The following is a 25,721-nucleotide window of genomic DNA, read 5'->3' as shown; positions in this document are numbered from 1 at the left end:
CGGGGTGGCAGGGCCTCCATTTCAATCCAAGTCTCTTTAAGAATTTCAGGCCAAATGTCATCAACTCTGGGCTCCCTGCCCAAAGGGGAGATGTGATTAATTCCATCTACTGTGAGGCCAGAGGAGTTGATGCTAACCCTTGCATCGAGGTGGACTGTCTACATTTACTTCCTCCCAACTGTGATCTCGAGTGTGGCTACCAGGTTACACAGGCAGCTGGGTAGCTGAAGACTCAGGCCAGGTTGAAAGAGTGTGCTTCTCTCTGCACCGAGATGGGGGCGGGAGCTCTGCTCCTGCTCTTGGCCCACGGGCATTCCCTCCTAGGAGGCAAAGGCTGGTTTTCTGGGTCTTTTCACTTCCACTTCCCTGTCCACCTCCCATACACAGAGACCACTTGATATCTGCACCTATGATGGCAGGTGAAGCTTTGTCTTTAGAGGCCAGATCTCAGTACCTACTGCTTAATCCTACCCCCAGCCTCCGTCCCTTCACCGTCCTCTGAGGTTGGCACTACTATCATTTCCATTTCACAGGTAAGGAAGCTCAGTCTTAGAGAGGTTAAAAGGCTTTTGCTAGTGAGTGGCAGCACCAAGACTTAATTTCAGAACCATCCGAATCTAAGGCCATGTTCTTGATGGTTGCTCTTGGAAGTTTATCTTGTTTGACTCATGACTCTCAGCCACAGCCCCCTAACCCCAGAAGCAAATGGTTTCAGTTAAAAAGGAAACCCCCGGTCTGAAGTTTTAAGCCCAGGGCACACTGAGGATGCAATAGACACTAGATAGGTCATCTCAGTGAACCCTTCAGCAGCCCTGGATGGTGGTTATCCTTCCAACTGACCTTCAGCATTTAGAGTCAACATTTGAGATTTTGACTATTTGAGAACAGTCCCAAAGGTCAGAGACATAAAAAAGCCTGCATTTGGGAGTTCCCATCATGGCTCAGTGGTTAACAAATCCGACTAGGAACCATGAGGTTGCGGATTCGATCCCAGGCCTCGTTCAGTGGGTTAAGGATCCAGTGTTGCCATGAGCTGTGGTGTAGGTCGCAGATGTGGCTCGGATCCCGCATTGCTGTGGCTCTGGCGTAGGCTGGTGGCTACAGCTCTGATTAGACCCCTAGCCTGGGAACCTCCACATGCCGTGGGAGTGGACTTAGAAAAGGCAAAAAAGACAAAAAAAAAAAAAAAAAAAAAAAAAGCCTGCATTTGCCTAGAAGAGAATATGAAGAATGTGCAGTGGACAGGTGGCAGGAGCCAGTCCCTTAGTCTGTGAGGTCCCGTGCCCCTCATGTATCAGGGTGTGATAGAAATAACTGCTTGCTTATGAACCACTGCTCTCAAAGCCACCGGACTGCTAGGGCATAGTGAGGACAGTTTATACTCCACAATGAATTTCTTTTAATAGATTTATAAATGCCTTCAGCTCTGTAGTTATGAAATCAATAAAGGACAGAAATCACTTAAGTTGCTCAATTGTGCCTGCCTGCATACACAGGGGAAATTCTGTGCTCTGGTAGCATGTGGCTGATGTCCCCATCTGTCAAATGAGAACAAGATGCCTCACCTTAGGGCTGTTGTCAATAAAGGAGAACTTGGTAACGATGATGAAGCCAATATGGAGAATTTTAAAGATCTCCAGACAACTGTCATATGAATGTCTAGTCTACGGCTTCAGCATTTTATAGAAGAGGAAACTGAGGCTGGAGGAGGTCATAGGACTTTCCCAGGAAGGTGTGGCTCTAAAGCCAGTGTGTTTCCCTCCCTACAAGTGATCAAAAATGTGCCAACCCTGCATGCTGACTCAATCACAGAATGGGACTTGGGGGAGGAGGGGGAAGGAGGGCCATAGAAGGGAGAGGGCGGCCACTGGGCTCCTCACCCCTCTCTAAACCCCCACTGGGGCTGGCCTGGCAGTGCCAGAGCTGTGAGCTTACCTTCTGACCATATCTATTCATATCAATCAAATCAACCAAGAGGCTGGTAACCATGTGCTCAGAACAGCAGCCCTGGAGGTACTTATTACTTCCTCCGCCCCTTATATGCTAATAGGTCTAACTACCATGAGAAATTAAACAAGGACCAAATACTTAATGCACTATTTACTTTGTTCCCCCACTAGAGAATGAGCACCTGAACCATCGAGTTACCTCTCTGTTCCCAGGACCTGGGTCAATGCCTGTGATTCAGCTTTGTTTGCCAAATAAGTGAATATTTGCTTCTTGCAAAGAAGGTGCTCAAGAATCTCAGCCCAGGAGGAAGGGCCCAAATCTAGCCTAGGATCAAAGAAGCCTGAGGGATGGGAAGGAAATGGCCTGGAGCTGGATGAGGGGGGGGCACAGGTGAACAGAGAGGGTCAAGTCAGCCCATGCAGGTGCACAAAGCTGGCCTCACCGGGTGGCACCATATCAGGGGGGAGAGCCTGGTCTTCATCAGGTCATTTGGTGGAGAGGCGACCAAAAGCCTGAAGGCAGGGAATGAACTGATGAGCCAGTGGGCAGTTGTGCAAGTTGAACAGTGGGCGGGGGTGGCAGGCCACAGCCCTGATCGTCACAGCACCCCTTCTCCCCTCCCTGACAGTATGTGACCAACAGCGAACACCTGTCACTGCTTCAGGCACCTACTACGGGCCAGTCACCCATTTCATGTTCAAAATAGATCCATAAGGCGGGTAGTTGATGAACTTATTTTACAGGTGAGGAAACAGGCTCAGAGTTGATTTGCCTACAATCACTCCACTGTGAAGAGGCAGACCCAGGATGTCAACTCAGATTTCACCCTAAGCCCAGAAGCCAAGAAAATCTAGGTGCATCCTATTCCCTGCCCATTGTCTCCCACCACCACTACTGCTGCCCCCACTGCCCCGTGCTGATGAGGCAAGGACCAGGACTGAGACGAGGACAATGCCCACACAAAGCCCAGTTTGGAAGAGTAGTACTACCTTTCAGGTGGACCCAGCTTTGGAGTCAGATGAATCTAGATTTGGAGCCCAGCCTCATTAGTCATCACCATGTGATCTTAAATAACAGGAGCACTCTGGACATCAGTTGCCTCACCTGTAAAATGTGCACAAAACCACCTACCTCACAGGGCTGCTGGAAGGGCTAGAAGGAGGGATCCTGCCATGCCTGGAACATGGCAGATGCTTAATAAATGGTGCCCAGTAAAGCCGAACCTGCAAGAATAGAGGAGGAGGGACAGGAGGTTGGGTTGTGGCTTAGCTGCTGCAGATGAAGGAAGTTTTCATTTCTGTGAGAACAGGACATGAACTTTCCAGGAGTGTATGAGTCAATATTTGTCTGGATAAACATGGGACATTGACGTCCATCTCAACAAAACCAGTATTAGCCACTTTCACTGTTAACCATTTCAAACACTGCTCCATAGCAAAGAGATCTGAAACTTGGTTGGGACTCTCAAAGGAGTTAGAGACAGGGGGTGTTACGGGAAGGGCAGAACTTATGGGAAAACCCAAAACCATTACAGAAACATGAGGTCCCCCAGCCCTCTGGCCAGATCACTCTGTGTCCTCAGAAGTCACTCATCCTCTCGGAGCCTCTGTTTCCTCACGATAAAAGGGACTTAATAATCCTGACTGCACAGGGTTGTGATCGAAACATAAGGGAATTAATAGATGAAAAGGAGCTTTTAAGCTCCAAGATAATGCCATGAGTTCACCACCTCTATAAAGCCATAGGAGGCAGAGCTGCACGTTATCAAGTACCCCTCTGTTCGGAAGAAGAAAAAGAAATTTGTGCTATTTGACAAACTTTACCTAAGACAGACTTTACATAAGACACTAGTGTTTCTTCTACTAAAGGGTCATTCAACTACTCAATGAGATGAATTACAGCTGGTATAAGAATCATGTCTCTATGATAATCAAAAGGAAAACAGAAAACCATTCAATTCTCTCAGAGCGTGGACACCCCTGAGAGCCTTCTGCAGACAGATGCCTGGGGAAGTTCTGCTTTCACCACCACGGACTGGCTTATTGTCTGAGACAGGGAAAGTCAGCAGGCCCAAATTCTCAAAATAAAATCTGCTGAATTGCTTCTGAATTTTCCTGCAATTTAGCAAATAAGCCAAACTCACTTCCCCTCCCAGCCCCACCCTCAGGTCTCCTGCAAGTGGGATGTGTCCAGGGAGGACAACAGGACATTGATGAGGTGCTCCTAGAGCAAAACCAGGGCAGGCTGACAGCCCCGGGCCTGGGCGCCCGACCTTGATTTCAGGAGAAATACTCATCTGTCCAGTCTGCTGCACCCAGGCTCCAAGCAGACTGTGATGGGCTCCCTGGCCTCACCTGTGATCCTGTGTCTGGATGGCCTACTCAGCTGTGTTCAAGAACCTAAGGGGAGCCCCATCTCGATCAATCCAAAGAAGTAAATAGAAAAATACTTTGGGAGTTCCCATTATGGCTCAGCGGTAACGAACCCAACTAGTATCCATGAGGATGCAGGCTTGATCCCAGGGCTCGTTCAGTGGGTTAAGGATCCGGCATTGTCACCAGCTGTACTGTAGGTCACAGATGCGGCTTGAATCTGGCATTGCTGTGGCTGTGGTGTAGGTTGGCAGCTGTAGCTCCAATGAGACCCCTAGCCTGGGAACTTCCATATGCCAGAGGTACAGCCCTAAAATGCAAAAAAAAAGAAAAGAAAAAAGAAAAGAAAAATACTTTGGGTTCTCTCTTAGGCAGTGGCCAGACAAGTTATTTAAAGGCACAGCCCCCTTTTCTGTCTCAGTTGTTCTTAACCTTCAAGAGGTATGTAGCAAGAATGGGTCCAATGTAGGGACTCTGGATAGAGAAGGAGCGTAGAAAGATAAGGGATAATGAATTGAGTCAGAGCCCCCAGCTTGACTGGGCTGTCCTGGAAAGAGCCCATTCCTGTTCTGAATTCACCTCCAAAGATTAAGGGGAGACACTGCCAAACAAACTGACCTGAAGTTCACCCTGATCCTGTGCCAAACTCTGCAGGGGGCATTCCCACAGAATTAGATAAGTCCATTAGTAGTCAGATTTCATTCCCCTAAATCACCCAGTCCCCCAGGATGTGTATCTTGGCTTGGGATAGTTGCCTCATCATCCGGCGGGGACTAGAGACTGCTGAACAGGGAGATTGCAAAGAAGGAAAGGTGAAGAGGTGGTGACCCAAACTCGAGCAGCAGCTCCTGCAGGGGCTGTTCCTGGACAGAAAAACCAGCTCTGAGACCCTGGCTGCCTCTGCATCAGGAGGTCCTTTATATCCTGAGCCTCAGTTTCCCAAAGACAAAGGCTACCATCTTCAGATTGACCACCACACACCAGGCTCTTTCCCTATAAATCTCTATGATGTCACCTTCCTGGAAGCCAGTATGACTACTGTTTCTGCAGTGAAAAAATCTGAGGCTCACAAAGGTGAAGGTTGGACAAAGCCAGTAGCTTGGAAGTTGCAGAGATAGGATTTGAACCCAGGGCTCTGTGCCTGATTTTGCTTTTCATCTTCAAAGTGAGGAATGGGGAGGGGGGCAATAAATCTCTTTTCTTCTAATCTTTCCCCTGCTTTTTCCCTAGAAGGGGGGAGGGGGAGACCAATTCAATAGCAGGGTTGGGGATTCAGTGTCACTAGAAATCAAAGAAATATACATTAAAATAATAAGATGGCACCTCCCCTTTTATTAAATTAATCAAAGCTAATAGTTATTATATATAATATATAAAATATATATTATATATAAAATGTATTATACATATAAAATAAAGAGCTGACAAGGACATTCTCATATACCTCTTAGCAAAAGTAACATGGAACATCTCTTCTGAAAGGCCATTTGACAAAATGTATCAAAACATTAAAAATGGCCACTCTCTTTTAACTCAGTAATTACATCTCTGAAAAGGAAATCAACAAAGATGCTGTCAAAGACTTCAGTTCAACCTCAACCCACACATAACCTGAAACAACCTCAATTCACAACAATAGCAGGATAGTCCAACTTTATGGAAGGGCCACAGGACGGGATGTGATTAAAACAATTTAAAAGATCACAAAGCTTTTTAATTAAAAAAAATGCATACAGAAAAACCACAAAAAGTAGTATAAGGAACCATTCTGTACTCATTACCCAGCATCAACAATTACTGATTTATGGTCAATCTTGTTTCTTTGATACAAAAACCCAGCTCTCCATCTTGGGTTTTTTAAGCAAATCTCAGATGTCATATCACTGCATCCATAAATATGTCACTATGGATCACTAAAAAGTGCTCTTTTAAAAAATATTACCAAAACAGCATTATCAAACGCCCAAAATAAGATTTCTTACTGAAATAGGAAAATATTCCTAATATGAATTGATAGAGAATATTATAAAACTGTATAGTCTTAGTTGAAAGAGAGAAAAAAAAGGAGGGGAAGGAAGAGGGGAAAAAACACTTATTGACAAAGAAAAATGACTTGAATACATTAAAAATACTGCCAGTAAGCTATAGTTACTTCTGCGTCATGAGATTAGTTTTCTTACTCTTGTGTTTTTGGTTTTTTTTTTAATTGTCTTTTAAGGGCCACACCCACGGCACATGGAGGTTCCCAGGCCAGGGGTTGACTCAGAGCTGTAGCTGCTGGACTACACCACAGCTCACAGCAACGCTGGATCCTTAACCCGCTGAACGAGGCCAGGGATGGAACCTGTGTCCTCATGGATACTACTCAGATTTGTTTCCACTGCACCATGACCAGAGCTCCCTATTCTTGTGTTCATGTATTAAACTATCGTGGAAGCTACTGTGTTGGATATTTATTATTCCTCTTGCTTTTCTTTCATTCCTCACATTCAAAGTTTCCCTCTGATAGCATTTTCCTTCACCCTGAAAAACTTCTGTTGGCGTTTTAAGAATGGGTCTACTGGAAATGAAGTCTCTTGGATTTCCTTCATCTGAGATTACCTTTTTTTTTAAACTTCACTCCTGAAGGATATTTTTTCTATACATAAAATTCTAGCTTAATACTTCTGTTTTTCTAAGACTTTAAAGATAACGTACTGTCTTTGGCTTACCGAGTTTTAGATGAGAAATCATGCAGTATTTGACTAGGTTTCCTTTTTATATAATGTGTAATATTTTTCCAGCTGTTCATATTTTTAATTTTTGACCTTCAGCAATTTGATTAAGATGTAGCTGAATAGTTGTCATTGAGTTTATTCTGTTTGGGATTCAATAAGATTCAGTACTTTGTAAATTTATGTCTTTCACAAAATTTGGGACCCTGTAAGCCATTCTGTCTTCAAGAATTTTTCTGCACCAATATCTTTCTTTTTACCCTCTGAGATGGGACCCCAGTAACCCAAATTTTCAACTTTTTTTATGTTGGTCTACCATATTCTAAGACACAATCCACTTTTTTTCTGATGAAAAACATATTTACACATATATTTAAAATAGTGCACAATTTCTATTGGTCCATCTTCAAGTTCACTGATTTTCTTCTCTGTCATCTCTATTCTGCCACTGAGCCCATCCAGTGAGTTCATAGTTCAGATGTTGTCTCTTTAGTTCTAAAATTTCCATCTGGTGATTTCGTATAGTTTCCATTTTTCTGTTGAAAACTTCTATCTTTTCATCTCTTTCAAGAGTGGAGAAAGGTTCTAACAGATATTTTAATATTTCTACCACCTGAGACATTCCAGGGTTAGCACCTGTGGATAGGCTTTCCCTTGAGTATTGTTCAGATTTTCCTGGTTCTTTTTCTATTGAGTAAATTTGGATTGCATCCTGGACTTTTGAATATTTATGTAATGAGACTCTGAATTCTGTTAAATTCCTCTGGGAAATGTTGATGGTTTTATTTGTCTTAGCAGATAATTAACTCACGTAGGTTCAAACAGAAAGTTCCATCTCACCCTTTGTGATTTGTAGCTCTAATGTCATGTTCAGTTTTCAAAGCCTTTGCTATACCAATTGGGTCTGCAAGTCACATAGGCCACTCAAGGGCTTATCGGGGACTTAGGTAATGATTAATATCACAGATTGATCTCAAAATCTTTGTGGTGTTTCTTTGGGTCTGTTCCACACAGTGCACCCAGGACTTAGACCAATCCATACACAGAGTTAGGGGGTCCCCTTTTCCAGCTCTTTCCTATTAGGAATTTCTTCTCACTCTCTGACTTCCAGTGGGTCACTTTCCTGGTTCCTCTGGCTAGAAAGATGAGGTTATCTCAGAGTTTTAACCCTTCAAACAATTATGCAAGTCCATGTGACAAGGGCCATCATGGTTTATGATTTGAGTTCTGACTTCAGTATTCTACCCGCCTGCTAGTACTTTTCAAGTTCTGATGGAGTTGGTTTTTGCATTCTGTCCAAGTCTTAGTTATAAACATGGCAGAGAGAAGTTGTAGTTGGATTATTTCATCTTGGCTAGTACCACCACCCTTCATTCTCAGCAATTTTAACTTCTCAAAATTTCATCTGTTTCTCAAAGCTCCATTAAAATGCCACTTCCTTCCAAGATCATCCCAACTAGAAAAACTTTCCCCTACCTCTGAATTAAGGAAGATTCAGATTTAGCTTTATACTGAGATTTAGAAGTTATACTGAGAATCAAGCTGAAAGCCAGGTCTTTTCATGACCATCTTTGTTCAAACATTCAGGTTCAAGGACACAGCTGGAATGAATCAAATGCAACCCAGAAGTATAATGGTGGTTAAGAGAGTGAACTCCACTTAAATCCCAGCTCTGCTAATTGCCAGACGAGACGTGTGACCTCAGGCACATCACTTATTCTATGTACTTCAGTTTCCTCATCTATGAAATGGAAATAATAATAGAAATTACCACATAGAATTATTGGGAATATTGAATTAATAGTTGTAAAGCTCCAAGAGAAATGCCGTCACCTAAATGTGATTATTCTCCACCTCTCACATGTACCATAACTTTACTCTGCAGATGAGACAGCCCAGCAGAGACAAGAGGAAAGAACAGAGAGCAGCTGTAGCCCCACCTCGTACTATGCTCTGAAAGGGACTATAATTTTTGCTTTGGACAACTCTTGGAAGAGCCCAGCTTATGTATCTGTGTGGACCTTTCTGAGAGGCCATGTGGTGGAGTGGGAGGATAATTGCATGAGACAGGTTGGGAGATCTGGCTTCCAGGACCAGGTGTCCTTTGGGTCTGTGTTTTCTGTTGTAAATCATGACTGCCTAGGATAGGCTGGTCTACCTGCATATAGCTGATGGTGGTCTTCATGAAAGGCAAGTGGAATAGAGTCATTTCTGTTTACCATCCAATGCCTTCCTGAAAGACACAGAATAAATTTCAATTCCTTAAGCTGTCCCATAGAGCTTTTGCAATTTTTGCTGCTACCTATGAACCTCATCTCCAGCCACTCCTCCACAGCCCCCATATTCTGGCTGCTCTGACCTCAGGCTCACCCATCCCACCTCACCATTTCTCCCTTGTGCCCTCATCCTTGAGCTCCAGTATCTTTCCTTACCATCCTGTCAATATGTACCTGCTTCCTCTCCCATGCATACTGCTCAGGGGCAGATGTGAGCCTCTCCCAGACTCTCTGGCATCCTGTTCAGTCAGTACCTCCTACTGCTTTGTATACATCCTGGGAGCAATTTGAGGTAGATGGTAATCACTTACTATAAAGGTCCTTCTTTTCCTCAAGATACCAGTGTTTTTCAAAATACTTACCTTAGTGGGTCTCAAAATCAGTTAAAGGCATCACTACCAGCTTTTTAAAAACAGAGTAAACTAGTTTTGAAAACATCAGAATTCACTGCATGTAATAACAGTGCTTCAGGAAATTCTGTCTGAAATAGATGATTGGAAAGATATATGACAACAGATAACAAACCTCCATGGGACCAAGACCCAGATTCAATAATCATCAACTATGGGAGTTCCTGCTGTGGCTCAGTGGTAATGAACCCAACTAGGATCCATGAGGATGCAGGTTTGATTCATGGCCTTGCTCAGTGGGTTAAGGATCTGGTGTCACCATGAGCTATGGCCTAGGTCAAAGATGTGGCTTGGATCCCGTGTTGCTGTGGCTATGGCATAGGCTGAAGCTGTATCTCTAATTGAACCCCTAACCTGGGAACTTCCATACGCCATGGGTGCAGCCCTAAAAAGCAAAAAAAAAAAAAAAAAAAAAAAAAAAAAAATCGACCATAGCCTTTCCAATTTTGTTTCTATTTCAAGTTATCCCTGGACCCCCTAGATTATTTTGAAACAAATAGCAAATAGCATGGCATTCAAGCATAAATATTTCAGTATGTATTTCTAAAACATAAAGACTTAAAAAAAAAAAAAGTAACTGCAGGAGATTCCTGGTGGTTTAGCGGTTAAGGATCCAGCATTGTCACTGCAGTGGCTCAGGTCGCTGCTGCAGGGTAGGTTTGATCCCTGGCCTGGGAACTTCCTCATGCCATGGACACAACCAAAAGGAAAAAAAAAAAAAGTAACCGTATCTCCATAAAATCCTTATTGTTGCTAACAGTCAAAAAAGTTTGTAAGAAAATTCCAGGGAGAGCTACTCGCTCATTTATCTCTGCACATGAAGGGCCTGGTGCTCAGTAATGGAGGGAAGAAGAGGACAGACAAAGGATGGACACTGGAAAGGTTGTAAAAGAAAAAGAAACGGGACAGAATCTCTTCCTTTTTAGTGTTTAATCCTCTTGGAAGTTGGTGAATTTCTCAAAAGAGACAAAATACCCAGTAACTTAGTTTCCTTATCCTTAATTAATTCCTGAATAATTAAGGTTTCTGTGTCTGCTGTTTTCCCTCTGGGAAGCCACACGTGACTGGGCAAGACGTTCGTGGCATACAGGCGTTTGGCCCTGGTGGAATGGCCTTTTCCTAATAGACATGAATGTACCCTACAGGTTGACATTGACCTTGTTCACCCTCCACACTCTAGGAGTTTATATACAGTTACCTTGGTCCACGTTTCTCCCTCTCACATCTTCTTCCCTTCCATCTACAAGGTCACAGGCAGGAGGTTCTCCGTAAAGCCAGGTGCCTTTGTGGTATGTTCTCAGTAATAGCTAGAAAAGGCCACTTTTGTATAGAATGACTTTAGTATTGAGAGCAGGATCGCTCTCTTAGGAAAAGTCCTGGGTTCTGGGGCCAGCACTTGCCCATCTCAGGATTTTTAGATAATATCCTTGGGGCCAAATTTTCATATATGAATATAGGAATAGTTCCCGTCTCACTCTCTCTCTCTCTCTCTCTCTCTCTCTCTCTCTCTCTGAGAGCTCTTGTGAGGAGAAAAGTAAGGAAACACTTTGGCAATATAAAGTAGCATACACGTGAAAAGGATATTTAAGTGCTGACTTAGGGTTCTGCCCAGAATGGCAGTTCCTAAACATCACTGCTGTCTGACGGATTGGGAATCATGCTTCTCCTAAAAATTCTGTATTCTTTAATAGTACGAGTTCACAAATAATTGGCAAATATAGCTTACGTGCAATCTATAATAAAACATCAAATGCCAAGAAGCAAATTTAATTAAAGATAGACAAGACTTCTTACTGAAAGCTACAAAACCTTACTGAGAGAAATTAAGGTAAGACCTAAATAAACGGGAACATGTACCACATTTATGAATTGGAAGGCTCAGGTTTGTTAAAACGTCAGTTTCCCCCCAAATAGATGGTGATGGTAAATTTTATTTGTCAACTTGACCGGGCCACGGGTGCCCAGATATTTGGTCAAACTTATTCTGGGTCTGGCTGTAAGGGTGTTGATAAGATGAATACTTGCCTATCCTGTTCATTCTGTGTCTCCGGAGAACCCTGACTAGTACATTGATTCATAGCTTCAGTGCATTCTCAGTCAAAATCCCAGCAGGAGTTTTGTAGAAATTAGCAAGCTAACTATAAAATTTTGAAGAAAATACAAAGGACCTAGATAGCAAAAGCAACTGAAAAGAGAACAAGAGTTAAAGGATTTAAATTATTAGACATTATAAAACCAAAAGACCATGGTATAAGGACAAACAGATTAATGAAAAAGAACAGAATCCATAAATAACAGTAACAATTTTTTATAATAGTTTTAATTTTTTACAGTGGTATCAGTGAAATTCAGTGAAGAAAGTCTTCTTAATAAATTACTCTGGAGTGTCTGGACATCTGTATGGGGGAAAAAGGAAGCTTGAACTTGAAGCTTCACTCTATCCATCAATTTAATTTGAAGTGGATCTTAGACCCACATGTGAAAATTCAAACTATAAAATTTCTAGAAGAAAATATAGGAGACTATCTTCATAATCTTGGGGTAGGCAAAGATTTCTCAGACAAGACACAAAGGCACTAATAATAAAAGGAAAAATAATGAATACAAACTTCAACACATTTAAAGTCCAAGTAAATAACTTTTTTTTTTTTAATTTTATTTTTTTATTTTCCCACTGTACAGCAAGGGGGTCAGGTTATCCTTACATGTATACATTACAATTACAGTTTTTCCCCCACCATTTCTTCTGTTGCAACATGAGTATCTAGACATAGTTCTCAATGCTATTCAGCGGGATCTCCTTGTAAATCTATTCTAGGTTGTGACTGATAAGCCCAAGCTCCCGATCCCTCCCACTCCCTCCCCCTCCCATCAGGCAACCACAAGTCTCTTCTCCAAGTCCATGATTTTCTTTTCTGAGGAGATGTTCATTTGTGCTGGATATTAGATTCCAGTTATAAGTGATATCATATGGTATTTGTCTTTGTCTTTCTGGCTCATTTCACTCAGTATGAGATTCTCTAGTTCCATCCATGTTGCTGCAAATGGCATGATGTCATCCTTTTTTATGGCTGAGTAGTATTCCATCGTGTATATATACCACATCTTCCGAATCCAATCCTCTGTCGATGGACATTTGGATTGTTTCCATGTCCTGGCTATTGTGAATAGTGCTGCAATGAACATGCGGGTGCATGTGTCTCTTTTAAGTAGAGCTTTGTCCGGATAGATGCCCAGGAGTGGGATTGCAGGGTCATATGGAAGGTCTATGTATAGATTTCTAAGGTATCTCCAAACTGTTCTCCATAGTGGCTGTACCAGTTTACATTCCCACCAACAGTGCAGGAGGGTTCCCTTTTCTCCACAGCCCCTCCAGCACTTGTTATTTGTGGATTTATTAATGATAGCCATTCTGACTGGTGTGAGGTGGTATCTCATGGTAGTTTTGATTTGCATTTCTCTTATAATCAGCGATGTGGAGCATTTTTTCATGTGTTTGTTGGCCATCTGTATATCTTCCTTGGAGAAATGTCTATTCAGGTCTTTTGCCCATTTTTCCATTGATTGATTGGTTTTTTTGCTGTTGAGTTGTATAAGTTGCTTATATATTCTAGAGATTAAGCCCTTGTCAGTTGCATCATTTGAAACTATTTTCTCCCATTCTGTAAGTTGTCTTTTTGTTTTCTTTTGGGTTTCCTTTGCTGTGCAAAAGCTTTTCAGTTTGATGAGGTCCCATGGGTTTATTTTTGCTCTAATTTCTATTGCTTTGGGAGACTGACCTGAGAAAATATTCATGATGTTGATGTCAGAGAGTGTTTTGCCTATGTTTTCTTCTAGGAGTTTGATGGTGTCCTGTCGTATATTTAAGTCTTTCAGCCATTTGGAGTTTATTTTTGTGCATGGTGTGAGGGTGTGTTCTAGTTTCATTGCTTTGCATGCAGCTGTCCAGGTTTCCCAGCAATGCTTGCTGAATAGACTTTCTTTTTCCCATTTTATGTTCTTGCCTCCCTTGTCAAAGATTAATTGACCATAGGTGTCAGGGTTAATTTCCGGATTCTCTATTCTGTTCCATTGGTCTGTCTGTCTGTTTTGATACCAGTACCACACTGTTTTGATGACTGTGGCTTTGTAGTATTTCTTGAAGTCTGGGAGAGTTATGCCTCCTGCTTGGTTTTTGTTTCTCAGGATTGCTTTGGCGATTCTGGGTCTTTTGTTGTTCCATATAAATGTTTGGATTGTTTGTTCTAGTTCTGTGAAAAATGTCATGGGTCATTTGATAGGGATTGCATTGAATCTGTAGATTGCTTTGGGTAGGATGGCCATTTTCACAATATTGATTTTTCCAATCCAGGAACATGGAATATCTTTCCATTTCTTTACATCTTCTTTGGTTTCTTTGATTAAGGTTTTATAGTTCTCGGCATATAGGTCCTTTACCTCTTTGGTCAGGTGTATTCCGAGGTATTTGATTTTGTGTGGTACAATTTTAAAAGGTATCGTATTTTTGTATTCCTTTTCTAATGTTTCATTGCTGGTATACAGAAATGCAACTGACTTCTGAATGTTAATCTTATATCCTGCCACTTTGCTGAATTTATTAATCAGTTCAAGGAGTTTTGGGGTTGAGTCCTTAGGGTTTTCTAGGTATATAACTTTTAAACTTTTAAATAAAAAGTGACCCTACCAACTAATTTTAGTTTTCAGTGTGAGAAAGACTTAAGATCCAGGCTTAGAGATGACTGTCCCAGAGCGAGTACATGCACCCAAGATGTTTTAGGACCTCACATAGGGTACCAGCCTTGTATCTCGCCAACATGGTAGGCTCAGAATTAGGAAACATTTACAAGAACAAGACAAGGTTTTTGTCACTGGGCCATCAGAGTAGCCCTAGGAGATAGACTCACCTAGACTACTGAGCAATGTAATTCCACCTGCAGTCCTAAAGTCACTCAGGCAAAGAAGAAAGCAGGTTGGGTTAGAGTTGACACACTGAGGGCCAGAAACACAAGAAAATTTTAAAAGCACCTGATCACTCTCCCTCCATTTTTTTTTTTTTAATAGCCATACCCACGGCATATGGAAGTTCCCAGGCCAGGGATGGATTTCAAGCCACAGCTGTGACGTACATCACAGCTGTGGCAACACCAGATCCTTTATCCCACTGTGCCAGGCCAGGGAGAACCCGTGCTTCCACAGTGACCCAAGCCACTGCGGTCAGGTTCTTAGCCCACTCCTCCAAAGTGGGAACTCCTCTATTCCATTCTCATAGACGGAAAACTGACGTCCAGTGCAACAGAGAAGGCTACAGCACCAGTTTGTGACAGAGCCAAAATGGAACTCAGATTTCCTGGCTCCCTGTCAAATCCTTCTGTCATCACGTCTGGCTTCAGGGTCTGGCCAGACTTCCCAGAAGATGGAAGGGACTCACACTGGTCCTAAAAATGTGAATACTTGAGCCAGTGTTTGTGAAGTTCTCGGGATACTGTCCAACATACAAGAGGCGCTCAGGAAAGAATACTATTACTAGGTTAGGTTGGACTTGCCAGATAAGCAGTGACAAAGGTGGCCTCAAAGTCAACATTTGAATAGCCAGGCTCATTTCATACCAAGATTATTCCTCTACCTGCCTAGCACCTCACACTACCAGGCACTTCCATCCAAGGAGAGCCAGGGAGGCCTGGGCCTTCTCGAACCCACAGAGTATGAAGACTAAAAAAGGAAATATCTCTCCTTTCTGTTGATATGCTCAGAGTCCATATTTACCCCTGGGGCAGAGGGGGTGGGGACCGGAAAGCTACAGATTGGACATGAACAGACCACAGAACTGTCGTCATCCCAAATGCCTGGCAAGGACGGATGGAACAGATGGGAACTGGCGAACTGTTGAAAGAGAGAAGCTGCTTAGGGGTGAGAAACCGTTGGGTTGAGGGAAGACCATTGCCTCCCAGGGTATGTGGAAGTGCAGGCACAGGGAAGTCCTTTCACCTTCCCAGTCAGAAATATGATTGAATTCATTTGCCTCAACCCACTTTGCAGCCCCACCTCCCCCTATGCTACACATACCTTCTAACATCACAGGCAGGTTTTTGCAAGTCTCTCCACTCAGCCAACACCGACTTATGAAGGGCTACACTGGTCAGGCCCGGGGCTGGGCACTGAGAATGCAGGGGTGACTGCAGAGGAGAAAAGGAATCACAGCACAGTGGGTAGCACTTGGAGAAGCTGGTCATCCAGTCTGGATGGTTGGAGAAGCCTGCTGAGGAGGCATCACCACTTGAACATGAAGAGGAGGAAGAGTCGGGACAGACAAGGAGGGGTGGATGGAATGAGTCTGTTCAGGTACCTCCTTGGTCACGTTTTGCTTTTCCCTAAGAATGTGGGTTCACCTTATCAGTTAGACAGTCTTGATTTGTGTTGCTAAGCATAAAGAAACACTTGATACCTTCCATAAACCTGACAGCTGATGCTAACCATAAGTGAGAGCCCTGGAATCAATAAGTATGTGAAGTATCAACCATTGTCTGTGAAATGATGCTCTCGCTAACCTTAAAAACAAGATTTCCTTAAAAACCTGTTCAAAGCTTCAGGGACGTGAAATTGTTGACTCGCCTCCCATTTGTTACAGATTGATCCCAAACCTGCAGTGTGGATAATGAAAATACAATGTACCCACACCTATGGTAAGATCTGAGCTAATTATAATAGAACAGCTGCTTAGACCTAGGGGACAAAGCTCTGCCTTTTGAGGAGCAGAAAATAAAAGCAAAGCACAATGCTTTTCTTTTCATTATATTTATGGAGGGCCTTTTATGTGCAAGACGCTGTGCTAAAGGCTACATTATCTCACTAAAACCACCTGAAGTCTCTGTGAGGCATGTGCTATAATCCCATTTTACAGATGAGGAAGCTCAAGGGCAGAAAGGTTATGTAATTTGCCCAAAGACAATACCTAGAATGTTCTGGAACTGAGATTTAAACCCACATTTACATTTGATTGAGTCCGAATTAGGTGTAGGACCCTCTTCTTAGTACTCCTCAAGTCCTGACTCCTTTAAGCCTCCCAGGGTTAAAGGAGCTGCCACTGTCCTCCCCATTTTAGATGAAGAAATGAAGCAAAGAAAGACTAGATAGGGTGCTCAATGTCCCACGTCTTCCTCACTCCAAAGCGCATGATGGAGCCACGTGCCTTTGGGATGTGGAAGGAAATGGGAAGTCATCCCCTCCCCGCAGTCTCTGTGCAGTTCGGAATGGAGCTCCAGCCTGTGGCTTTGGCAGGCTCAGGCTGAACTTCGGGGAAGTGCCCGGTCTAGAACTAAAGGTTTCAAGGATTACGCTTGGCCCTCACCATCAGTCTGAAAAACAAAACAAAACAAAACCAAAAAAACCCATTTAACCAACCTTCCTCCAAGGAAGGTGTCCTGCACTGACGGTGGCCTCACCTGCTCCTCTGGTCAGTTACATCAGGGATGCTCTAAGAAGCACGTGGGGAAGGACATATAAACCCTTGGAACGTTTTGACCCTTGTTTACTTGAGCAAAACTGTGGGTAAATTTTCACACCCAATCCTGGTGATTTTATGACAAAACTGAGGAGCTTATATGTCAACTGCTGCTGAGAAACAAAAGCTTGTGCTGTACGGCTTAAACTTATACAGTGCTGTATGGCAATTACATTTCAATAAAAGTGGAGGGGAAAAAAAAGCCAGAAGCAACACCTTAAGAAAATGGAAGTAATATGCCAGAACAACCAATACATTTTTAAAATGTTTATCAGCTTTCTGACTTAGAATTCAAAGTTTGGGGTATTGCTTATAAAAATATGGTTTTAAATTTATGATTATGACTATCCTTATAAATAATATATAATTACAATTATAAATTGATAATTTTATAATCTAATTATAAAAGATATAAAGGCAAGTAAAGGAATTCCCCGGTGGCCTGATAGTTAAGGATCTAATCTTGCCACAGGATCCTTGGTCCTGGGGAGTTTCCACAGGCTGTAAACATGGCCATAAATAAATAAATAAATAAATACATAAATACATAAATAATAAAATGAAGTTGCAGGCAGTTGCATCAAAAACAATGCCATTTTTTTTCCCTTTTTTTTTGGTTATTATTTTTGGCCACACTCATGGCATGTGGAAGTTCCCAGGCCAGAGGTGGAATCAGAGCTGCATCTGCGATCTATGCCACAGATGAAGCACTGCCGTTTCCTTCACCCACTGCACTGGGCTGGGATCAAACCCGCAACACCACAGAGACAAGCCAAGCCAGATCATTAACCCACTGCACCACAGGGGGACCTCCAAATGTCAAGACATTTTGAAAACAATCCAAACATCTAGCCATAAGAACAGGCAAATTGTGATAGATAGATATATATATAGCACTTAATATTTCCTGAAGCCACAACATACATGCTTATAAAGATAGCAACATTTTTATGATAACAGGAGAAATAAAATAAACTTTGTCCATACTAAAATTATAGTTATATGAAAAACTTTTTTTTTCCACAAAAGAAAATAATTGCAAGAAACCATTGTAAAATGAACAGCAATGTGTCAGGACACCAGGATTTTCAAGAGTGTCTTTACACCTGTTGCCATATTTGTGAATAAAACAAGAAAAACAAACTCAGAACAAATTTGAGCGATGAGCACACGGCCTTCCTAATTCAGTTTCTCCTGCATTAGGATATTGTAATCTTCCTGGAAAGGGATAAAATGGGGTTTCTCCACAGATGCCCTGCTTTATTTAGCCCAGAGAAGGGCAAACACAATTACTTGGCACCTGATAATGCAGCCCTGGCTAGCTGTGTTACAATAGAACCCTCACACAACCTCTAAAAGGAATGTGTCCTTAAGGGCCCCCTGTCCCCAACGTCCAAGAGAGAGAGGTTCTCCATCCACCTAGTGAAAGGACACTCTTAACTTATATGCATTGAAGACAATGGTTCCCTTTTGGAAATGGGCTACCTCTGCTTTGCCCTTAGGCCCCCTTCCCCAACACGCACAATACTATTTACACCTGCAGCAGCTCAGTTACTCAGGGGAAAAATCACAACATCAAGAGCACCACAAGGAGTTTCTGCTGTGGCTCAGCAGAAGGGCATCTGACTAGCATCCATGAACATGCAGGCTTGATCCCTGGCCTCGCTCAGTGGGTTAAGGATCCGGCTTTGCCATGAGCTGTGGTGTGGGTCGCAGATGTGGCTTGGATCCTGCATTGTTGTGGCTGTGGTGTAGGCCAGCAGCTGTAGCTCTGATTGGACCCCTAGCCTGGAACCTCCCTATGCTGCGGGCGTGGCCCTAAAAAGACACACACACACACAAACACACACACACACAAACACACACACACACACACACACACACACAGCACCACTCATTTCCACCTATTCAATCCTGAGGTCCTTGCAGGCGTGATAGAGCAAGTCCTTCTTTCCTCCTTTCCCGAGGGTTGGCAGACCACCAGAGTGGGAAGTGGAAGGGCGGACCTGGGTCAGGGTCCAGCTCTGTCACTCTCTAGCTTTGTGACCCCAGGCAAGCTACCTAACCTCTCCCAGTTTCATTTCCTCGGCTCTGAGGTAGTACCAAAATCAATTCTTCCCATGATTCCTGAAAAGCACGACATATAGAAAAATTACTGCACTGCCCAGTGCAATAGCCACCAACCACATGTGTCTACTGAGCCCCAGAAGTGTGGCTAATCCCAGTTTATAAGAGTTGTAAATGCAAAATACACATGGAGCCTGAAGATTTCATGTAGGAAAAAAATATGCAAGATGTTGGATTCATAATATTTATGTTGATTATGTGATAAAGTAAATACTATTTTGGACATATATTGGGTTATGTAAAATATACTATTAAAAGTAACTTCATCTCTTTATGTTTTTATTATATTATAACATTAAAAACTACCTATGTGGCACATTTGTGACTTGCTTTTATTTTCTTTGAACATAGTAACGGCTCAATGTTCTTTCTCTTCTTTTCCTTCTCCATTCATTGGCCACAAAGAGCACTTGGCATTGCCAGCACTATCTAAAATATATCACATCTGTAGTTCTAGGTGGGTCCCTTCTTCTTGCCAGGCCTCAGGTTACCAATTGAGACTAGTGATGAAGAGTAGAAAGGAAACTAGATTTAGAATCAGAAGACTGGGGCCCAGTCCTGGTTCTACCATTCCTAGTTGGACAGCCATCAGCCATGTCCCTGCATTTCTCTAAGCCACAGTTTTCGTCATTTACGAAACAAGGGGCAATGATATCCTGTTCGTGGCCCAAGAGAACCCAAGTGATAGTGCTGGATAAACTCTAAAGGACTGTATAGGCCAGGATAAAGTAGTATAATTTGCATAGGAAGGAGGTTGAGCAGCCCTGTCTGCCTCCTCTGAGAGTCTCTGCCTTCCATTTTGTACCGTTATTTAACTATTTTCCATGACTCATGTCTCTAAACACAAGTTTCCCCAAGAACGCATTTCCTCTTTCTTACATGCCCCCCAACATAGCCCAATTAGAGTGCTGCAAGCAGCTCCCCCACCCTGCCCTGCCAAACCACCACACAAGATGAGTGTATGCTGTGTACCAGGCAGTCAGCTTAAAGCACTCTCAGTACACTGGTACAGATAGATAGCCTTGCAAAACAGCAAACTGACAATGCACCATGGTGTGTCCTGGGGGAATCAAATCAGTATAAGTGCACCAGGGCCCAAGGGGAGGGTGCGCTTTACTTGGGAGAAGCAGAGAAAGGGGGATCGTGGAAAAGATGTATGAAATGCCAACAGGAAGGGCTCTTGGGCATTTGCAAAACAGAAGGGCATAAAGATATGAATGAACACGGAATGCTGCAGCAGTTAATCTAAAGTAAACAGTAGCACAGGCAGTACAATGGGCCACCTAACAATCCTGGACTTATTGTGAGAGGCCCCTGGCTGAGGTCCCTCCTGCAGATGGAACACCACTCCCCTCCTGAGGTGGCTACTTCAGGTTCAGCCCGTTCCCTGCACAATCCACTCAAGGATGTGTACAGTAAGCCCTTAAGAACAGAAGTTTCTTCACCTGTGGCAACTGCATAAACCTCAGCTATTTGCACAGAGAGACTTGTGAGAACAGGGGCCCTGTCTCAAAACATCCTGTTACTATTTTCACCCAAGAAATACCTCCATATCATCTACACTCCATCTACTTCCAACCGAGGCGTACGAGCAAGAAAAGCACAAAGCCTACACCTAGGGGTGGGTGACAGAGCAGCCTTCTCTATGTCATAACATGCTCCTTCCCAGTTCCCATGTGAGATCCAGATTATTTCTAATTAAGCTAAGGTGCAAACTTTCACTTCATCAAAAACACAATGTCTGGTGTGGCTCAGGAAAAGCAAGGACAACAGAGCTTCTCAGGTGGAGATCTGAGGTTGAGATTTTGGCAGCTGAACTTGCTCTTCAGATTGGTATTCAAATATTTAAAGGAGAATCTCAAAAGATCTGGAAGTAGAGGTTTCCGAAAGGGATGGCTAAGCAGTGGGAGGAACGAGGCACCTAAATAGAGGTGGCCTCTGTGTAAACAAACAGCAGAGCCGCACCTCACCTGGCAGTTAGTGATGAAATCCGTACCAGGGCTCGAAAAATCCCCTCTCTTGGGAAATTTTGATTAAAAGTATTTTAAGAACTTTAAAAGTCAGAGTAACCTCTCTAAAGAAGATATACAGATGGCCAACAAGCACATGAAAAAAAATGTTCAACATCACTGATTATTAGAGAAATGCAAATCAAAACTACCATGAGGTACTACCTCACACAAAGCAGAATGGCCATCATTAAGAAGTCCACAAGTAACAAATGCTGGAAAGGGTGTGGAGAAAACAGAACCCTCCTACACTGTTGTGGGAATGTAAATTGGTACAACCCACTATGGAAAAGAGTATGGAGGTACCTCAGAAAACTAAATATAGAACTACCATATGACCCAGCAATCCCACTCTCGGACATACATCCAGACAAAACTTTCTTTGAAAAAGACACATGCACCCGCATGTTCACTGCAGCACTATTCACAATAGCTAAGACATGGAAACAACCTAAATGTGCACCAACGGATGATTGGATTAAGAAGATGTGGTGTATATATACACAATGGACTACTACTCAGCCATAAAGAAGAACAAAATAATGCCATTTGCAGCAACATGGATGGAACTGGAGACTCTCATACTAAGTGAAGTAAATCAGAAAGAGAAAGACAAATACCATATGATATCGCTTATACCTGGAATCTAATATACGGCACAAATGAACCTTCCCACAGAAAAGAAAATCATGGACTTGGAGAACAGACTTGTGAGGAGGAAGGAGTGGGATGGACTGGGAATTTGGGGTTAATAGATGCAAACTATTGCCTTTGGAATGGATAAGCAATGAGATGCTGCTATATAGCACTGGGGATCATATTTAGTACTTACGATGGAGCATGATAATGTGAGAAAAAAAGAATGTACATATGTATGTGTGATTGGGTCACCTTGCTGTATAGTAGAAAATTGACAGAACACTGTAAACCAGCTATAATAGAAAAAAAAATAATTTAAAATGAAAAAAGTCATAGTAACCTATTGCAATGTAGGGAATTTATTTGGATCCTGATTCGAATAAACACACTGTTTTCAAAATTATATTTATCTTATATACATATATACACACACACGTAAATATACATACATATATGTACACACATGCACATATCCCTATATGACAATTGAGGAAATCTGAATACTGACTCCATATCTGATGGTTCAAAGGAATTATTCATTATTTAAATGTGATAATAGTATATTATAGCTGTTTTTATTTTTGAGTCCTGATCTTTTAGAAATACATACTGAAATATTTACAGATAAATGAAAAACTAAATTTGAATTAATAAATCTGAATTAAAAGTCAGTTAAAATAAGACCTTATTTTGTCAGGACATCCATGTGCAGTAAAGGAAAATGAGACCAAAAGTTCCCCTACCTCATATCACCCATAAAATGCAGAATACACGGTCTGTTTATACGACCCTGGAACACTCATATAAAAGTTCACTCAGCCAACATGCTGGCTTATCCTCTGGCCCTGGAGGAGGTTTTGATTTCTTCTTCTGGGAACCAGAAGAAATAACTATCTTGAGTTTAGTACCATGTAGCACAAAAAAAGACAAATATTTCAACCCTGGGATCATATCCAGCACAAGACACGTACCCTGCAGAGGCTGAGGCAACTCTGGATTCATGTCTCCCCATCTGCACTTGTTCAAGTCTTAAATTAAGCTGATGGAGTGGCTATCAGAACTGTGGGCACTACTATTTCCATTGCTCTCTCTTTCCCAATCTCTCCCCTTTCAAAAAATGTGCCAAGGAGTTCCTGCTGTGGTGAAATGGGGTCATTGACATCTCTGGAGTGCTGGGACATAGGTACAGTCTCTCGCTGGGCACAGTGGGTTAAGGATCCAGCACTGCATGGCTCAGATCTGATCCCTGTCCCAGGAACTCCATGTGCCTTGGGGAAGTCAAAGAAGAAAAAAAAAAAAAATGTGCCTAGCAGAATTGACATGCACTCTGTGTACTTGCATGCACCTCCCTGAGATGAGGCTCTTAGAGTGGATATTTAGAAGAAGATAATCACATCTAAACACACAGGAACATATGGATGATAAGGATCAGGCAGGTCCCAGACATGGTCTCTGATGAGGAAGCATCGTCATGGCTACCTACACACATCACCATTATCATAAGTCTCACTGTGTCCCAGTGCCGGGCTGGGTACTCTCTAAGTCTTCTGAATAACTCTGTGGTTAGTTTATAGGTGAGAAGGCTGACATTCAGAATAATTGAATGATTTTCCAAAGGCCACATAGCAAGGAAGGGATGGAACCAAGATTCAAATCTCACATCACGTCTAGCAGGCTGCTACCACTGCTTGCAAATGAGGCCTCTCTGGCACAGTTATTTAACTGTGGCCCCTTTATAAGCCCCCTTTATTTTATAAAACATTTTTAATAACAAATTCACTTTTGAAAAATACCTATTACGTTGCCTGACTAAAAAGCAAACCAAAAACCCCACTCCGTGATCCCACAGGATGACTTCTGCAAGTCTGCAGCCCTATTGAGCTTTACTTCCAGCTTCCCTGGCATGCCCTTTGCTATTCCAGCATCCCTTGGCTCCATCTGACATGCTTGAAAGAGCAGAACAGGAAATGACTTTTTTGATTGGAATGAGAGAAGTCTCAGTGACCTCATACCCCATCCCCCCAAAAATAAAACAGGCCCTGTAAGGCAGTTGTTTTTTTTTTTCCATTTAAATCTCAAGTCCATTGGGTTATTTATGGAAACTTTAATAGTCAGACTGACTGTTCATGAAAGTGAACTAACAAGGATGTGCTCTGTCCAAGGGCCAGGCAGGCAGTGACCACAGGGACCCCACAAGGAATTTGCCCTTGGAATAGATTCCTTTACGAACTTGATACTTCAACTGCTCATGCAGGTGTTGATCAAGCCCCTGCAAAGGAAGCTCCCACCCCAGGCTGGGTGCTGTGGGCACAAGAACACTCAAGTCAAGAGTCCCAGCCCATAAGTAGCTCCAGGCATCGTGGGGAGAGGGTATGGGGGAAGAGCCATCCTCTGTCATCAGGGGGCCAGTAAAGGGTTCATCTCCTAAGTGCCAGCCAGCAGTGGCAACCATCTTACTGAGATGCAGAGTGGGCCATGTGTGCTTTAGGGGCAAAGACCACATCTAATTTGTTTTTGTGTTCCCAGAAGACTAGCCCTGAGATATTTGTTGTGGATATTTTAGATCATGGTCATGTACTATGTTTAGTTTTTAAAGATATTTATGGTCAAATACTGAAACTGTTCTCAGGTGCCACAGCAGAATCTGGAGGGCTCAGTTTGATCAACTGGATTCCTGTCCTCAGAATCATTTTGGTCATATGGGAGGTCAGCTGGAGAGGAGGGAAGATGGCAGAGGGGCACCCAAAAGGCCTCTCAAAGGGTGGGCTCCACTGATATCCCAAAAGATTATGGGCAGATCACCCTGTGCCCCCAGAAGGGATGGAAGGTGGCTGGGGAACAGAAGCCCATGCTGGCTTCTACTGTGGGAAGGTGAGCAGAGGCCAAGCTCTGTGGCTCAGCGGGACTCACCTCTGTCCACAGGCTCAACTCCCCCTGCCCACTCCCCGAGGTGGATTTACAGAAGCAAAGGAAGCAGGATGAATAAGGATCATCATAGAAGGCACCAGGGCAGCTCATACCCCTGCCCCGGGTAGGATGAGACCATCAGGTGACTAATCCTGGCTTCCAAGGAGCCCAGGTCACAGAAGTACCCTCTTTACCCGTGAGACCTGGGGAGGCTGGAGGAGATCCTTGTCAAGTGGAGTGACCATGAAAGGTCTCTATTGGGGCCTTCCAAGGAGAGGCCATGGGCATCCTCTGACTGAACATGTGGGAGGAACCAATGGGTCTGACTGGTTCTTTTTTTTTTTTTTTTTTTTTTTTTTTTTGTCTTTTTAGGGTCACACCATAGCATATGGAGTTTTCCAGACTAGGGGTCGAATCAGAGTTGTAGCCGCTGGCCTACGCCACAATCACAGCAACACTAGATCTGACCCACATATGCAACCTACATCATGGCTCATGACAATGCCAGATCCCTTAACCCACTGAGAGAGGCCAGGGATTGAACCTGCATCCTCATGAATATTAGTCAGATTCACTTCCACTGAGCCACAATGGGAACTCCCTGACTGGTTCTTAACAGCAGGTTGACTAGGAGGTAATTTAGTACAGAAGCCAAAGGCTCCCCAACCCCACCCCACTCTGAGACAGGAGCCCCTCTGCTGTACTCTCATAGCACCCATGCAGACCCCATCCCAGAACCCCTCTCACTGTTTCTAGGTCTGTCTCTACAAGGGTGTGACCTCCAGGAGTGCATGAAGCATTCTAATCCTGTCTGAAGCC

The 25,721-nt window shown here is 43.1% G+C and overlaps 1 protein-coding gene across 47 annotated transcripts in view; it reads right to left on the bottom strand.

Moving 5' to 3' along the window:
• The window catches only part of ST6GAL1 (ST6 beta-galactoside alpha-2,6-sialyltransferase 1), a 164,760-nt gene that overhangs the window by 61,538 nt on the left and 77,501 nt on the right, over positions 1-25,721 (bottom strand). For 11 of the 47 annotated variants that reach the window (XM_084990669.1, XM_084990672.1, XM_084990650.1 and 8 more), the window contains one exon: positions 3,082-3,173. The exons of the other annotated variants lie outside the window; for them this stretch is intronic. The gene's annotated coding sequence lies outside the window, so the exon portion shown is untranslated. The remainder of the gene's footprint in view (positions 1-3,081; positions 3,174-25,721) is intronic. 47 annotated transcript variants of the gene reach the window in all.

The sequence above is a fragment of the Sus scrofa genome, chromosome 13, assembly GCF_054392235.1.
Source record: "Sus scrofa isolate SSC_HxYL_T2T_F1_AM1 chromosome 13, Sscrofa_HxYL_maternal_Yorkshire_Landrace_v2.0, whole genome shotgun sequence".
In the NCBI taxonomy this organism is placed as follows: Eukaryota; Metazoa; Chordata; class Mammalia; order Artiodactyla; family Suidae; genus Sus; species Sus scrofa.
The sequence above is the reverse complement of the archived record's forward strand: the minus strand, read 5'-3'. Positions and strand labels throughout refer to the sequence as shown.